This window comes from Amblyomma americanum, chromosome 3, assembly GCF_052857255.1.
Source record: "Amblyomma americanum isolate KBUSLIRL-KWMA chromosome 3, ASM5285725v1, whole genome shotgun sequence".
Taxonomy (NCBI): domain Eukaryota; kingdom Metazoa; phylum Arthropoda; class Arachnida; order Ixodida; family Ixodidae; genus Amblyomma; species Amblyomma americanum.
In genome coordinates, this window is record NC_135499.1 from 152,914,026 (window position 1) to 152,931,919 (window position 17,894).

A 17,894-nucleotide genomic window follows, 5' to 3' on the forward strand; every position below is an offset into this window, starting at 1 on the left:
TTGCTGTTCTTCGCTACAGAGAGATGAGAAACAAATAAACAAAAAACAGCACAAGCTCACTTCCCGCTCTACACACTCCAGCTTACGAAGCGGTAAAACTGCAGCACAGCTCGTGTTTACTTGAACGCTCTGAATGCTGATTTACTGCGCCGAGAAACGCAGCGCACGTGCGAGAAACTGCGGGCAGCGACGCTGAACTGCAAGAATAAAGAAGAGGAGAAACAACGACACCAGGAGGCGGCACTGGTGGTCAGACCTTGAGCATGGGCGCTTCGTCTCTGCATACAGCTGCGGGCATAATCGTGCGTGCATCGGGGCGACGCAGAAGCGGTGACCTCCTTCGCAGATTGCTCCGCGTGCGCCCCCGAGCTGTTCCAAGGGACGACGACGCATCGGCGAACGGTTCCCACATGATTAGCGAAACAGCAACACCGCCGCCGCCGCTGGCGAAGAAAGCAGGCCTGCGCCATTCGTGCGCGTGAGTGCGCCGGGGCCTCGCGCCCGTGTGCCCGCTCCGTGCGAAAACACAATAGGCCGCCGTCCCAAGCTGGCATGCACCTCCCCAAAGAAGCACACACAGCTATATAGTATATATGAAGTCTTCGACGGCAGTTCGTTATACTACAGCTATACACGAGTACGGCAAACTCTCGATAACGAAGTCGTGCTTAAAAAAAGGAGCGCTGTTCAACTTATAGCTTACTTTAGTACGCCCGACCCTTACGTACAAGGCGACGGTTCCGCGCATGTATCGTAGTTTGGCATAGTATATTTTTGACGCATATCCAAGAGCCTCTACTTTCCCAAACCGAGGTCCACTGTAATGCGATGACGACGAATGAACAAGTAATTAGTTAGATGAACCAATTCTTACAAAGTACTATGGGCATACGTTGGCATGTGCCGGCGAGCGCTGCAACTTCGTAAAACGCAATTTTTTTTTCTATTTCACCTCACTTCATAATCTACGATAGCAACGCCAGCCAATCTATACACGGTTTCGATCGAGACCTCCGCGGAGTGTCGGCAAAGAACTTCAACAAATGAACAAGGCTGCTTACAAAAAATGAATAAATGAGCCAGCTTCCTCAAACTACCTCCGAATGCATGTTTCCGACCAGTCAAACGCAACTCGCTGCATATTCAGCTTCCTGCAGTCAACATCACTTACTCGGTGGCGTAAAGTGCGCTTCCCGGAACGCGTGCGCGCTCACCTGACGCCCGCGCGCGCTAAACTCGAGCGCACTCCAGCGAAGCATGTTTACCGGATTGCGAGAAGGCCGACCTGCTTGCCTTTCGCAGGAAGGAAAAGAAGAAGGCGAGGAGAAGGAGGAGGAGGAGAGACGGCGCCGGAGGAGAGCGATTCTCGCGGTGTCGCGCTTACACGCGCCGATGCTTCCGCAAGAGCAGCGCAGGTTTTTTTTTTTTCTTTTTTTCTTTCGCGGCAAAAATTAACCGACTCAGCTCGAACGGTGTTGCGAAGAATACGTGGCCCACCAATTAAAAAAAGAAAGCGGAGACAAAGAGAGAAAGAGAAGGAATAAGGAAGATGAACAAGGAATGAACGAATTAGAAAGAAGAAAAAAACGGATGAAAGGAGGGAAAGAAGACGGAGGAGTGAGAAAGCGCAACCGTGCACGCGCGCCACAAATGGAACTGTGCACGCCATCCGTTAGGCACGGTGCGCATGCCGCCGACGCGAAAAAATAAAGAGGCATGTGTTCAAATGATGACATATAAAACTGCTGCGCGCATGCAAACATAGCAAGCCACCGGCGGCGGTAAAAGCTGCCGCCGCCCGCGTTACAACAGTTGTGGAAGAAACAGCCCTGACGCAATGACGCGTCGCGTGAGTCACTGCGGCGCGCTGGGAACAAAAGGCGCGCAGACGGCGAGCATTACAAGTGCCCCCCCCCCGGTCAGGCGATAGGAACATAGCCCCAGGCAATGTGTACGACTACTTAACCTCAGCACAAATAATGAGGCAAGGCCAAAGCACACAAATGGAGAGAGAAGGAAAGACATACGTTAACAGAGCCGGTATAATACCAGGGTTCTTTCCTACCGGTTCTATTCGATTTTTGTCATCCGCCTCACTAGCTTGGCCGATCTATCTCAGCACTAGCGGCTTTGCCTTTGGCAGTGTAGAGGGTCAAAAAGAATCAAAATGGAATGGGAATGGAATCGTTAACCAGCGAGAGAATAAACTGGTCTTGAGAGTTGCTTGACGATCGGATGGTTGGGGTCCTATAATAATAATTGGTTTTGGGGGCAAAGGAAATGGCTCAGTATCTGTCTCATATATCGTTGGACACCTGAACCGCACCGTAAGGGAAGGCATAAAGGAGGGAGTGAAAGAAGAAAGAAGTGCCGTAGTGGAGGGGTCCGGAATAATTTCGACCGCCTGGGGATCTTTAACGTGCACTGACATCGCACAGCACACGGGCGCCTTAGCGTTTTTCCTCGATAAAAAAGCAGCCACCGCGGTCGGGTTCGAACCCGGGTACTCCGGATCAATAGTCGAGCGCCCTAACCACTGAGCCACCGCGGCGGGTAGGGTGGGGTCCTCATTTCAAAATTCCAGTGGCCCGAGCTGCCTTACGAACCTGCTAGATGAGCGTCAGCTGATCTTCCTAAAGCCCCTCAAGCTTCTTTAGATCTTCCAAGGATACGGAGGTCAGTTAAGCCTGCCCACTGCTCGTAATACGTATGTGTCGTCTTTAAATGTTCAGGCTTGCCCGCACACCCTCACGAAACGTGGAAAAGACAATCCCAGGGCGAGGGTGAACACGCGAATGAAATGGGAATGACAACAACCCACACGTGGACGGGATGACAGGCAGAAAAAGGAGCCTAATTGTCACAAGTTATATAAAGGAACAATAATTATTTTTGGAGTATGGCAACAGAAGACGAGCTGACACAATCACCAGGCTGCGAACGTATAGGATTGCGACTGACTCGATAATTTCCCTTTCAAGTTGTCCCTTTCTTCTTCCGATAATCTCGGTGTCACTGACTGTGAAAGCGGGAACTCTCGTAAACGATAGTATATGTACCTACCGGATTGTCCAATACAAAACAACTACAATTAAGCGGAGTCTTATAAATGACCCCTCTCACACACGAAACATACATTTACGAGTACTTCTTAAAGGGACCTTGAAATGATTTCGATGGGCATATTCTAGTGAAACAGATCAGTAGAGGTGGTCTTTGCAGGTATTCATGTTAATTTAGGAATCATTTCTAAAAAAATAAATGCTCGCAATAGCTGGCAACAAGGCTCGCACAGACTGCCCACTGACGTCATCGGGGTGGGGGACGCGGCGGTGAGGTGTCGTCCTAATCGGTTGCGAGTTATTGCGAGCAGCAATTAAAAAAAAAATATTTTAAATTATAGGGTCCATGCAAAGCTCTAAAATTTGACTCGAATACTCACAAAGACTACTTCTACAGATCTGTTGCACTAGAATATGCTCACATAAATCATTTCAGGGTCCCTTTAATTACCGCAAGTCGCTGGCTTTGAAGTCTCCTTTCCTGCCAAAGAGCAAAAAAAGACTTCGTCAACACCATATTTTCCTGAAATCTTTTTTAAGGTTATGCGACACCTTATGTAAGAAAGAACTTCATATTTTTTTGTGGCTAGCCAGATCAGAGGAAAGTTTTTTTTTTTACGTCTTTCGAAACTTCTTGACCAAGGGTTCAGCAATTAACCTTAACAGTGAACTTGGAAAATCCGCCGCCTTCACCAGTCGCTCACCTTAAAGGTGAAAGCTGAAATGAAGCTTACGAGCACATTATTTTAAAAGCGCAGATCTAAAACATGGAGATGCAAAATAATATTTTGTCAGATTTAAATTAGATGAGTCTAACGCAACAACGATTTTTATTAATTTTATTACAGAGGCCGAAAGGCCCCACAAATGTAGTAACAACTCAGGCTCCGGAAAACTTCGACCACCTGGGGTTCTTTAACATGCGCTGACATCGCACACTGCACGGGCCTCTAGAATTTCGCCTCCATCGAAATACGACCGCCGAGGCAGGGATCGAACCCGCGTCTTTCGGGTCAGCAGCCGAGCGCCGTAACCACTGAGCCACCGCGGCGGCATCTGCATATCTAAATGATCTTAAAATGAAGGGATGAGTCAGCTTAAGCTCGAGCACGCGGTCCAGATTTGCAAGGAATATTCCGCGCAAAGCCCTTCCTTTTGGACATATATACAATATATCTCCAAAGGACACAGCAGTGGAATTTAGGTAAAAGGTAAGAAGCCCTAAGTGAGAATTCTCAGCGAAACCTGTAGACCATTCCCGCTTCACCCTTATCTCGCGATTGTTTTTCGGAGTATACACGCGCGTTTGGTCTATAAAAGCCAGGGTTTAGCGGTTGTCAGCTACTGCACACTCGAAACAGAAATGAGCAAAAACGAAGTAAGGTGTCTTCTAGCGCACTGCCTTCTAAAAAAAGGAAATGCTCCATAGACGACAGCTTACAGCCCCTTTTTAATCCCATATAAGCGCATTCGTGTTTAAAGTGCATGCGGTGGGATTAGCCCTGCGATTATACTGCCGGCTCCACTGTAGCGACACTTAAATATTGGTGGCAAGAGTTTTGGCTCAGACCAGGGATGTTAGCATAACTCCACCCATAATAGTCACCAACTGCTTCTGTCACCATTTTGACAACACCGCCTCGTGTCGTGCACTGCCTCCGTCCCGTGTCTTGAGCGGTTTTTAGACCCAATATATTTGCACGGAATAACACTGGTAGGCACCGACACGATGGTGAGACAAGCGTGTGCGAAAGGTGCCCGTCGTTCTGTCGCTGCGAACGGCACTTCGTGTTATGACTTCACGAGTGCTTTTTTTTCTATGCCAAAATAAAAGCACCATCATCGTTATAAATTTATGACGCTGCAGGCAGCGCTGCCTGAAAGTCTAACCTATGCAAGAAATGACGAAGTAGGATTTTATGTGCGTGCATATAGAGGGCCACATGGTAGGCACCGGAAAACGTCAAGATTAGCCCCGTTCCTTGCTAATATCACCGAACCTCAATGGCACGGACCACAAGGGAAGGCGCATGCATCGTCGAGGTTTCCACAAAACACGGTTCTCGCGCACAGGCTGCAAGGGAACTGAGACGCAAAAGCAGTAAGCGTGTCGATGTAGACGGGCCGTCGGTCCGTAGAGGAGCAAAACTAACTCGACCAGAAGAGAGAGAGAGAGAGAGAAAAAAAAGAAACATCAGGTCAAAGCGAGAACCAGGTGCGGAACAAGCGGGTTCCTCTTTTCAACGTTCCTGAATTTCTCGGTGAGATGAAGAAGAGCAACAGGAGGAGGATGCAATGAGACGATAAGAAGCGGGTATATGTGCGATTAAGGGGGGGGGGGGGGGGAGACAGGCGCATGTAGTTGTGCTACCTATCACCGTGATGTATACGGCGACAAGATATCGGGCGGCAGCTTGGAAGCGCCCCGTCGTACACATCGTTCACCCGTGCAGCATTCAGCGATCGAGTCAGTCAGTCCGGTCAGCCCGCGCACAGCCGTGTGCCTTTCGCGGCAGCACACGCAGCAGCAACAACAGCAGCAGAAGCAGCACGGACGCCTTCGCGTTTATCGGCAGCTTTAATAGCGGCGGCGCTCAGTGACCGGCAGGTAGTGGGGGAGATATAGGCAACGGTCGATCGGAGAGGCAGGCGCAAGGGGGAGACGGGGGGGCGTCCGGCCGGCCGCTGCCGCCGCCGCCGTGGCCCAGAATCGGTTCTTTTTCCTCGCCAAACTGGTTCTCCGAGGAAGCACACGGCGCGGTGGCGGCGGCAGCAGCAGTAGTACTCGTAGTGGCAGCAGCAGCAGCTCAGGGACCAGCACAGCCGTTTTGCTCGTCTTCCTAGCCTCTGGCGTCGCCTCCGTCGCTGGCTCGCTCTGCCATCACAGCGGGGAGGCACGCAACGCGCGAGGCCACAGCCCGAAAGCAGTGGTGAACCTTCGTGGGAGCGACGCGGGCGCGCGCTCGACGTTGTGGACGCGGCCGGTGTCGAAGAGGACGCACGCGGAAGTGAACACACGCAGTTAGCTCATGGCGGGGAAGGGAGCTACGCCAGCCCCCCCCCCCCCCCCCCCCCCCTCGTTTTATTTCCTCGTTTTGCGTGTGTGACTGACCGTGAGTGTCTATGTGCTATCACATAGTACACCATCTTTGCCGGTGCTCAATGTAACGGTGACGCAAGAAGAGGAGGACAAACACGAATGGGGAGCAGGGGGCTGTCTGTGACGTAATTATCATAATTATCAGTAAGGTTATAGGTCAGCCGCGGGATAAAAGCCACTTACTAGATGTCAGTGGCTTTTGATTGGATATCAGCTCTATCCTGCGCCAATCACAGTCGCCCGATCCCCCCCACAAACACACACACACGCACACACAGTGGGACGAAGACTAAGAACGAACATGCTGACAGTAAGCGCTGTGTTCGTTCTCATTCTCCGCCCCACTGTGCGTTTGTGTCTCAGATTGCGCCGCTCACGATACTTCCTTAAACTAACCTCTTCACCTAACTATCAGCCTCCATATATACGTTTCCTTTCCACAAACATTAAACATTTTCCCCCGTAAAGACCGCACATCTTTATTCCCGTTACATCTTCCGACCAAGCCCATTTCCGCTATGATATCATTAACTAGATCATCTCTCTAATTCTAGCTGTCCTCTTTGTCTCCAACACCGCCACGTGATCGTTGCTGATTACAGAGCACTCAGCCTTCGCCGGGCAACACGTCATACCGAGCTAAGCGCAGGCCAACACCGATAACCACCACCTTTGAGAACTGTTTCCATTTAGATTCATCGCGCGCCAGTTCAGAGAATGCGAAGGAATCGAAGAACAGCAGAACAAAGGTTGCATTCAGTCTACGTGGCGAACGAACCGAAAATTGCAAATACCCACCGCTATAACTGACAGCAGTTTTATGAGTGAGCTGCATGGTCCGACAACCTTCACATTGAAAGGCTGCCCACATAGTTGCTGATTCTGCCACACGCCTAAGGTCAGTACTTGGGAGGGAGACCACCTGGGAACACCGAGTGCTGATGGCACTTCTTTGCCCCGCCGCGGTGGCTCAGTGGTTAGGGCGCTCGACTACTGATCCGGAGTTCCCGGGTTCGAACCCGACCGCGGCGGCTGCGTTTTTATGGAGGAAAAACGCTAAGGCGCCCGTGTGCTGTGCGATGTCAGTGCACGTTAAAGATCCCCAGGTGGCCGAAATTATTCCGGAGCCCTCCACTACGGCACCTCTCCCTTTCTTTCACTCCCTCCTTTATCCCTTCCCTTACGGCGCGGTTCAGGTGTCCAACGATATATGAGACAGGTACTGCGCCATTTCCTTTCCACCAAAAACCAATTATTATTATTATTATTATTATTATTATTATTATTATTATTATTATTATTATTATTATTATTATTATTATTATCATCACATGCCTAAGCATCACCGCACGAATTATACTCCCAAACGTACAGGTTCCCAATATAAGCGCACATTCCATTCTCCGCGGTATATGCCAATCCATTTTCCCGCGTGCGATATCGTGACCGCCAAAGGAACAGCGGCGGCCGCGCGCGCTTTATTATTTTTTTTTTATACTCGTCCGCTTTTGCGGGCGCACCACGGCCCAACAACGACGCGGACGTTCTTGGAGAGCTCTCGATCACGATCCAGCTCTGCCTCTTCACAGCGCGCCGCATCCATGCCTCGTTCCTCTGCAACCAGCGCCCCGTTTCGCCATAAAATATTTCTACAGCTCTCCCTTTCCACTTGTGAAAGAACAACGACCCGCCTCATACTGCACGACGACCAGCGGCCCCAATTTGTGAACGAGCCATTAAGAGCACCGCGCAGTCTTTTTCGCTAGTTATTTTTGTCACGATTATTCAGAAACTGCGCACGCGGCTAACATACGTGCTAAGCGTATACACAACAAAAAGTGGATCACTCCACAGCCCATGCTTGGCGGCCTTCGACGCCGCACTAAGCGAACGCGAGCGGCACGCGCGCGCTGACAGCGAAGCACGCCTTCGGTATAGCGAAATCGGTATTTATAGCGAAGGGGGCGGGTCCGACCGGCCAGTTGCGTATACTGTACACGCGTTCACGGCTATCTCCCCGCTGCTGCTGGCCGCCAACAGCGCCGTCTCCTTTAGGAGAGCCTTCGGATCCGCTATCGACAACCGACCAACCTCGTTCGTTAGCACGCGACTGTTGTTTACGAGGCGAACGCCCCCCGGGAATGAACGAAGTAAAAAATGAAAGACAGGGCGCCGCGCTCGTTGAAAACCGCCTTTTACGCGGCAATATGTGCGTGACGAACGAACTTGGCGCGCGGACAACAAAAGACGGGTCGGAGGCGCGCGCATTCTTTCGCGCATGCGTGACGCGCAAAGGCGCCGCGCGCGCGGTCCTATTCACTGCGGTCCGCAATGGGACTCGGGTCGGCGTGCGAGTGGACTTCAAAAGGCTTGGGCAGACACGCTGCTTTTGCGTTTCACACGCCTCCTTTAACGGTTGCGGGCAAGAAGCGGCAATGACCACAGACACCCGCTTTTCCACTGAGATTGCACGCTGAGGGTCACTCCGACTGTGACGCTTCGTATACCATTTTATTCAATGCATTTCTCTTTTAACAAAAAGCTGCAATAACAGCACAGCACCGCTTTTGCTTCTGAGGTTATCAGGCCAGGAGGGTACCTTTTGAGACGCATTTCAAAACATTAAAACACTTATAACCAGGACGTTCTAATTAACTGTTTTACTGCTTTGTTCTGATTAATCGGAAATGACGCCCTGTATATGCGCCCTGATCGCGGTAACACATTCGGCCTTATTCGACGAAGAACGCTAAAACGTTCGCACCGAAACATAACCAGGAAATCAGAAGGCGTTGAGTTAACTGAACGCGGCGTGAGCAAGCTGTAATGCATGCATATGGGTTCCAAGGCAACCTCGGCAATAAGGCTTTGCAGCTCTCGGTGATGAGAAGCCTTGCTCTAGTTTCGCCTCTGCTGATTCCAGCGAGAGCGTACCGAGTGAACCCGCAGTTCATATAAGAGAGATGGCCGCTTGCATAGATATACTGGGCCGCATCGTAGAAAAGATTGAGTGTCAGTTTGACCACCCCTCCCTCCCCCAACACAAACACACACACCTAACAATGTACCCTGGCCACCCCCATCGTGGGTATGTGCCATTCATCCAGAGGCCATCATCATCATCATCATCAACCGCATGCAGGTACACGCGGGTTCCATTCGGCTGCACCCAACCAACGAAAGCGAAATGCAGAAACGCGCACGTATTGAGATTTCGATTTCGAAAGCGAAAGAAACCTTGCATGGCCGAAATTAATCCGCAGCCGTTCACTATGCAAATCAATCAAATCATGGCATTATGACTTGTTTGGTTTGATTTATGAGGTCTAACGTCCCAAAGCTACTCAGCCTATGAGGGGCGGCAGGCTCCGTGTAATTTCCACCACATGGGGTTCTTTAACGTGCAGTGGCATCGTACAGTGCATGAGTCTCTAGCATTTCGCCTCCATCGAAATGCGACCGCCGCGGCCGGGATCGAACCCGCGTCTTTCGGTTGTACTGTGTTTTATAGCGCATGCATAAGCAACCGAGGCCATCATGCGGGAATCGTAGGGTTGAGTGGTTTCTTTTTCTGTAACGAACTAATAATTTTTTTTTAAAGTCAAAGTTTATCTAGGAGATTTACTTCTTTCAGAAAGAAAAAAAAACGTGAAAGTTCAACAAAAGCATTTTCTCCCATCATGTAGGCTTTAGGGTGGAATGAAATGTGTTTATTAAATATGCGCGTAAAATTCTTTCTTTTCAATTACTTTCTCAAGTTTCTTGCATTAGAGCAGTATGTGCTTTACTATGAGCTCATCACAACATGCTTCGCATGTAGGTTTTTCTTTTTTTTTTCAGTAGTGTAAAATGATGAATGCCGCGGGTATGTTCAATAAGAAGGCGACATAAAATTACTTCGATAAAGGGCTCTTTCGGGTCAGCAGCCGAGCACCATAACCACTGAGCCACCGCGGCGGCGAATGGTGGCTTGTATCAAGCTGTTCGCGCACTATATTTTGACGACATTATTTTAGATACTCACGGGAATCGCGCAGCGGTAAAGGGTTAAGCTAGGAGGTCGCACTAATAAGAGTACGCTCGCAGCCGGTCGAGCAGCACCTTATTATTGCGCGCAAAGGCAAAGGCCACAGCGTCTGAAACAGCACGCTTCTGAGTACACACACACACACACACACACACACACACACACACACACACACACACACACACACACACACACACACACACACACACACACACACACACACACACACACACACACACACACACACACACACACACACACACACACACACACACACACACACACACACACACACACATACACACACACACACACATATATATATATATATATATATATATATATATATATATATATATATATATATATATATATATATATATATATATATACACACTCGCACACCGCGCTCAGAAGCGCGAGAAATTTCGCACAGCCAGTGTGGCGGTCACCCCGCGGCCCCTCAGGTCTCACGCAGCAGCATCTCCCACCGCTTCCTATAGCAGCCACGCAACGCAGACAATGGGGCAATAAATGTTAACAGCAGACAAAAGCGCTCTTTTTTTCTCCCAACGCCCATTCACTCTCTGAAACAAACCCTTTCCTCCCTTGAGAAATACCGTTCAGCGAGAATGCACTCCGTTCGAGGTGGATTGCGACGACAGACTGGTGTCCCTCGTAGCTCGCATGAGGTCAAAGGAAAGACCCTACCTCGACTTTCTTATAATTATATAATTGGTTTTGGGGGAAAGGAAATGACGCAGTATCTGTCTCATATATCGTTGGACACCTGAACCGCGCCGTAAGAGAAGGGGATAAAGGAGGGACTAAGAGAAGAAAGGAAGAAAGAGGTGCCGCAGTGGAGGGCTCCGGAATAATTTCGACCACCTCCGGACCTTTAACGTGCACTGACATCGCACAGCACACGGGCGCCTTAGCGTTTTTCCTCCATAAAAATGCAGCCGCCGCGGTCGGGTTCGAACCCGGGAACTCCGGATCAGTAGATTTTCCCCGCCCATGAAAATAGCATAGCGCCCGATAAAGGGACTCTTCGAGAACGCCGGAGACCAAAGTGAATTTCCGCACTGCATACGTATACGCAGCAAACGGAATCGAATGACACAGTCCACGCTTGATTTGTGACGCCAATGAAGTAGCGGGACCTAGACTCCACTGGGCGTGGACACCAGGATCGCGAAGTGCCAAGAGTCTACACGCATACCATTGTATTTATGTTGAAATATCTTTTCCCCCGTAACCATGCGTTACAAGTGGCACTTGTGCACATAATTCCATTTCATTGTCCTATTATTTATTTCCCTGTCTAAAAAAAAAGAAAAATTATTCTCTTCAGATTTGTTCTGCTTGTAAAAGGATATTTATGCCGTTTTGAACTGTGCTTGTGTAAGCAGCTGCTTGGCCCAGGGTGGCGTGACCTCGTCAGGCAGTTTCCTGCCTTTAGCCACGTCACCCCAAGATAACACTTCCGTATTATTGTCTTGAGTAAATAGAAATACAAATACATATCCAGTTTTCCAATCGCTTCCGTAAACTTTTTCAGCTGACCGTATGCCTGGCTATACTGACGATTAAGAGCACGAATCCAGACAACTGCTCACGAATACGTACATTGCTAGACGTCATTGATGCAGTACCGGTAAGTAGACTTCGCCTCTCCACTTTCTGTCTCAAATTACGCGTGGCCACTCGACAGCGGCGGGCCTGGGAAATCACGGGTTCATTCACTGGCTGCGCCTTATACCCGCTGCATTCGCTTGCATTCCCACAGGAACGCAATCGATGGAGCGCCCGCGAGACAGTCCGACGTGTACGTCAAAGGAAGCATCCTAGTCGCACCCCTGATCCATTCGGGGACGCTTCGAGCACACACACGGAGGCTCCGTCTCCCTACAAAGCCTGCAGCAATAGTAGAGGCCCAGTCCCGCACATACAGCAGCATAACCATTACTTCTACGCGTTCCACCCGATCGCTGCACATCCGGGGTATAGAGAGGCGGGCCGCCATAAGTTCCTCCTCTCCCGAGTCCGCGCCGTACTGCTTGCAAATGAAGAGTCACGAGAACCGAACGGCAATGGCGGCAGAGAGCAATGCACGCACTACATGGCAGAGCACGCACGCACGCCTGGAGACACAGCGTGAGAGAACGCGAAAAAGTGCAGGCTCTATGTACTATTGCACGCAGCCGGTCTGTTCGACATTCCGTGGTCCATGCGTATACCACGCTGGCATGCCGCCGGATGAAAAAGGGGGCGGGGCCCGGAGCGCAGCTCTCGCTGTGCGTGCGGTGATTTCCCGCAGAGCCCGCGGGCAACACGGACTCGGAATGCGCCCCGACAGCTCGCTTACATATCCATATGATATGCAGGGCGTTGACGTGCGAACAATGAAGTGGGGGAAAAAGGCCCCTCGCGGCGTTCTCGCTGCGGCGAAGTACAAGCGCCGAAAAGGATTGTTTTAGTGCCCAAATGGCGACGGGCAGAGGCAAGGAGGCGGCACTTCGGCACTGGCCAGTAGCCGACCAATAGGCAAATCACAGCTGACTCGGGACAGCGAAGCAGTGAGAAACGCACAAGCACACTTGCAAGTTGGCGCATCCCCCTCCTCTTCCCCCCCCCCTCCCACTCTCCCTTCAGTTATTTTCGTTCTTGCATTTAGTACGGCAACGTCAAGGCATTTGCGCTCGGATACAACGCAGCGGCAAATGCCCCTCAAAGGAGGTCCTGCAGCCAATGGCATGGACCAGTTCCCATGACGTCACGGTTAACCCCCGTTGTGCAATCGAAGGCGAATGACCGGTGCGTCCGTAAAATGGGATTAACCGCGACGTCACGACTACCGCTCGACGCCAATGGTTGGCGGGCCTCCTTTGAGGGATATTCGCCGCTGCGTTCCTCAGTTGTATCCGAACACATAGCGCACGATCAATGTTTCTTCGGAAGACTCAATTCGGGCCTGGATTCGCACAAGTCCACCTCCATCATTGCTCACGCGCATGCGCGTACCTTTGCACCCTCTTTCTACGTGCTGACGCAGACAAATCTTTCAATCTGCGCAGAGCGCCCGTTGCATTAGCATTTAGAATCTACAAACGAGGATCGCGAGCAGATAAGGATTAGGCAAAGCAGTCGCGATTTCCAAAATTGCATTCCGGCTGAGCAGCACGCGTTGCTCTCTCGGCTTCGTCCTCCATGCATATTAAAGGAATACACACGAGGCAAAAACAGCATCCTCCGCCAGAGCGCGGTTCATGCCAGCATCGCCAGGGAAACACGGGACCCTATCGCAACTGGTTCCGTCCGAGGTCAAACGGCACGAAGAAGAAGACGCACACCCTGTATATAATACCTACACAGAGAGAGGACGCGATGCCAAACCTTCGCGCGGAAGGAACACGGCCCGCGATACGAGAGGAAACGTGGAAGGCCGCATGGCTGCGGGTCCGGCGTTGCGCTGGGCGCCGAACGAAGACAGCAGCGGATAAAGAATCCTCCCCGCTTGTCCCTCGCTCGGTGCCGCCGATTCAGCAGCAGAGGCAGGAGCAACAATTACTCCGTACGTACAAGCGTTTCGCAGCAACCCCCCCACCCCCCCACCTCCCCCTGGGCCCCTCTTCCTCCCTCGACGTTAAAACACAGGCGGTGTACAACAGCGCAGCATATTGCGTACATGTAGACGTGGCGGTCGGCACGGCACCATTATCCTATCTACCAGCGCCACGGCGAACAGAGAGAGAGAGAGAGAGAGAGGGAAAGAATGTGTGTGTTCGCGCGCACGCCTTGTATCGCGCGCACCACCCAACAGTCTTCAAAAGCGCGACCCATTACAAAGGAGCAGGTCATGGAACGGATATCGAGCCAACAGTGCGCAGGTGATCGCTGCATGCCGCTCAGTTCAAAAGACCGGCGAAGTGCTGCCGGCGAAACTGTTTCGCGAGGTCATCTCTCGCGCTGCCTGCAGCTATAGCTGCATGCGTATGCCTGCGTCCATCAATCTCTCTTCCTCTCAGTAAAGGGGCGCGCGCGCACGCACACAGACAATAGTTTCGTACACACAATGGCCGTCGGTGCAGGGGAACTGGCGCAACAGTCGAACGGTCGAAGTAACGAGTCTTCGCAACAGAAGCCTTATTGTGTACCACGCCGTGACTACCGTGCCTGCAATCGCGCCAATCAGACCGATGAAACAGAAGCCAGTCGGTAGACACCTGCACCACAGCGCTGGCACCAACGTCGGGTACGTAATGAACGAGTTGTGAACTACTGGCCACATCACTTTTTCTTGCTGCGTAGTTTCATGGATTATAATCGTCATCATCATCAGCAGCAGCAGGAAGAAGAGATAACGTTCAATGCAAGTTGGAAAAAAGACCTCTGCCAATTATCTCCAATGAGCCATTTTCAGTGCTAGCGGCAGCTGGTGAATTATCATTAAATCGAGTTCACGCATAACCTGGCGAATATGAAATGGAAAATCGCGTACCTCAACTACTTTCGGTCAGTGTGCCTAACTTATGTCAAGGCGCGAGGTCTCTGCCGGCAAGCAAAGAAAGAAAGAAAGAAGGAAAGAGAGAGAGAGAATGAAATAAAGAAAAATTACGTAAGCGCACCACCGCTCGCACGACGCAACTGCGCCCTTATAGCGAAGATATATCGCTCAGTCGCACAGACAGCGGGTTCAACGCACGAATGCGCACTTGTCACTTTCTCTGGAATGCGACTTTCCCTCGGCAGCTGCGGCATTCGCTCCACAACGGCGTCCCCTTCAGTCCCATACAAGCAATGCGCGCAGGCTAATGTGCCCCGCGGACATTACTCAGCCGCGGAGGCGAGGGTTCACATATACCGTTCACACGTGACGCCTTTGAGAGAGAGAAGCACAGAAAGAAAAGAAAAAAGTAGAGAGAGTAATCAGAACGAATTCGCAAGACGAAACGAAATACACAGACCCAGTCACCGGCAGAAAGGAGTGGCGAAGGCAAGGCAAGGCGCACGCGCACTCACGCACACAAAAATAAATTCGCTGGAGTCTGCATACATAAAATGCGACACGGTATATGCACGCGCACGCCGCGCCAGAGAGAGGGCCGCGCGATTACCGGCGGTGTACCCGTTACGCGCGCATTGGGGCACCCCTGCTGGCCACCGCTGCCTCGTGCATACCTATTAGGCACGCCGACGCCCACTTTGCAGCTGAGGCCAGCGCCGACGCCGCGCGGTCGGTTAGCACATGTGGGCGCCCCGGGGACCGCGATATAGCGCGTATAGTTGGCTTCGACGAGTCGCAACGCGCACGTGCGCCTTGTTTTCCCAGCCGCAGCCGTACGTGCTAGGGACTCCAATTTGCGCAGTCGGGGAGGGATACCGTAGTCTGGGTGCTGCGCGATTAAAAGCACGCGTACACAAATACACAGGCGCGCTGAACTGCGCTGTCCCGGTTCACACGCTTATGCGGTGCACACATACACATGACTGCGCGCGAACACGGCACGCGTCTTCTATACGAGCGAGCTTTTCACGCATACGTGCTGGCGCAAAGAAAAGAGCTCGGCAGGTGTGGTCTCCAACTGAACAAAACCGTGCCACCTGATGTGGTGTATAGTTAAGACGGCTAGTTATGCGACCGTGCCCTGACCAGCGTTGATTACCTTCCAGGGCTTTTTGTGTGCGGCACGCTAGCGTGACAAAACGCCGGATGCTCCTTAACATTCGACGCAGCGCAAACACTAGAGAAAATGAAAGCGAGGTGTTGTGGAAGACTTGCCGGCGATGTCTCCGCACCAGTTGCCTTCCGTCTTAGTAAGAGTCTGCTTGGGCGTCGTCCAATTGTCTAATGAGTCAGCTTAACTCGCGTCATAGGAATACCCACACCTCTGTCCGTATTTTCCCCTTTAAGCGAACTCCTTATTGATTTTTTTTTCTTTTTGCGAAGGAACGACCGCAGAAAGGAGGGGGGGGGGGGGGGGGAGGCGGCGCTAACAAGGCTATTTTATTTACACATTCGGTTTTGGTTTGTTTAATGGTGCGCGAGTCACGCTTGCGCACTGAATTGCAGCAAATTTCGACAGTATAAATAAACAAAACAGCAAGAAACGAGAGAGCCTCACTAACAAACGTTTCTGCGTTTACCGCGTGCTAAATGTTGTGCTTAGGTACACCTGAACGCCGTAACGCGCACGAATGATCGCCTTACAGCTCAGTCATGCAGGAGCAGCTTTCACGAAGGGAAGACGAATCGTAAACTTCCCAAGCTCGCCGCCAAGCTGACTGCGGAGGAAGGTACTCGATTCGTGAGTACAATCTCTCAGCCCCGTCTTGAGCGGCGAACAGAGCTGCTTAAAGACATCCGTCAAGTAAAATCTCGTTCGGAAATACCGCAACGCAGTTTTCGTGGTTACAGGACTACTGATCCGGAGTTCCCGGGTTCGAACCCGACCGCGGCGGCTGCGTTTTTATGGAGGAAAAACGCCAAGGCGCTCGTGTGCTGTGCGATGTCAGTGCACGTTAAAGATCCCCAGGTGGTCGAAATTATTCCGGAGCCCTCCGATACGGCACCTCCTTCTTCCTTTCTTCTTTCACTCCCTCCCTTATCCCTTCACTTACGGCGCAGTTCAGGTGTCCAACGATATGAGACAGATACTGCGCCATTTCCTTTCCCCAAAAAACCAATTATTATTATTATTATTATTATTATTATTACAGGTTCGGAACAAAAGGCGCGCTTACCGAAACACCTGGCAGTCGCTGCGACTGTTCAGGCGCCATTATCCACCAATGCTGACATCGTCTCGCTTTCCAACAACACTTAACAAACGGGGCATGGATCAGTACAACTATCTGGCATGCCACCGCACTCCAACCTGTAGCGAGCGATAAGAGGGGGGGGGGGGGGGGGGGGTTACCCGGAAGGGTCCCCCGTGATCATCTAAATGGAGGGGAGGGATGTCTATGCATGCATGCACGCGTCCAATTTGCGGTGGGGAACGAGGGGTCCGTGGGAGGCGGCACGCCGGCGCCAGGTTACTTTGCGCGCATACGCCGATAGCCGTCGGCGCCTCGCGGAAACAAGGTGGCCGCTCTCACAAAAGGACCGGAACAGCACAGCGACGGCCACCTCGGAGTCGGACGACGCCAGCAGCGCCTTCCTGTCGCTCGGTTCATTGGAGAACAATGCACGGCGGGGAGCGGGGAAAGAAGAGAGCGTGACGCTCCAACGCCTGCGCCAACGACCGACGGGAGACGACAACGACGGGACGGTGTGTATGTGTGGCTTCTGCTGGCCGCCAAACAGACCACCGCGGAATGTACCCGCACACAAAGCGGCAGAGACGACGCCGCAGCAAGTGGCCGCGTGTACGCTTCCGGCTGCGGTCGCGGCGATATTATGTGTGTATTTGCTGTGCATCCGATAGCGGGAATGTGCGCGGTCAGGAAACGCAAATAGACAAACAGGTGCGGATCCTTCGCTCGTAGCGCGGCGGTTCTCCGGGAAGATGCTTTCACTGCTTCTCTCTCTAACCTCCAAGCCTCATCGATGCGGGGCGCAAGCTCACGCCGATGCAAAAAGAGGTAATAGACGAATCGGATTCAGTGCGGTGCATGGCGGAATATGGTGACAGGGCTAGGTGCTTGCAACAAATCGTCATGATGCTACGGATGTGCCTCGTCCCATAAGGCACTTCGCGGA

General features: G+C 51.7%; 1 protein-coding gene across 2 annotated transcripts in view; it reads right to left on the reverse strand.

Annotated features, from left to right (window-relative positions):
- Positions 1 to 17,894, reverse strand: part of ck (unconventional myosin-VIIa ck) — a 174,835-nt gene that overhangs the window by 139,018 nt on the left and 17,923 nt on the right. The gene's annotated exons all lie outside the window — the stretch shown is intronic.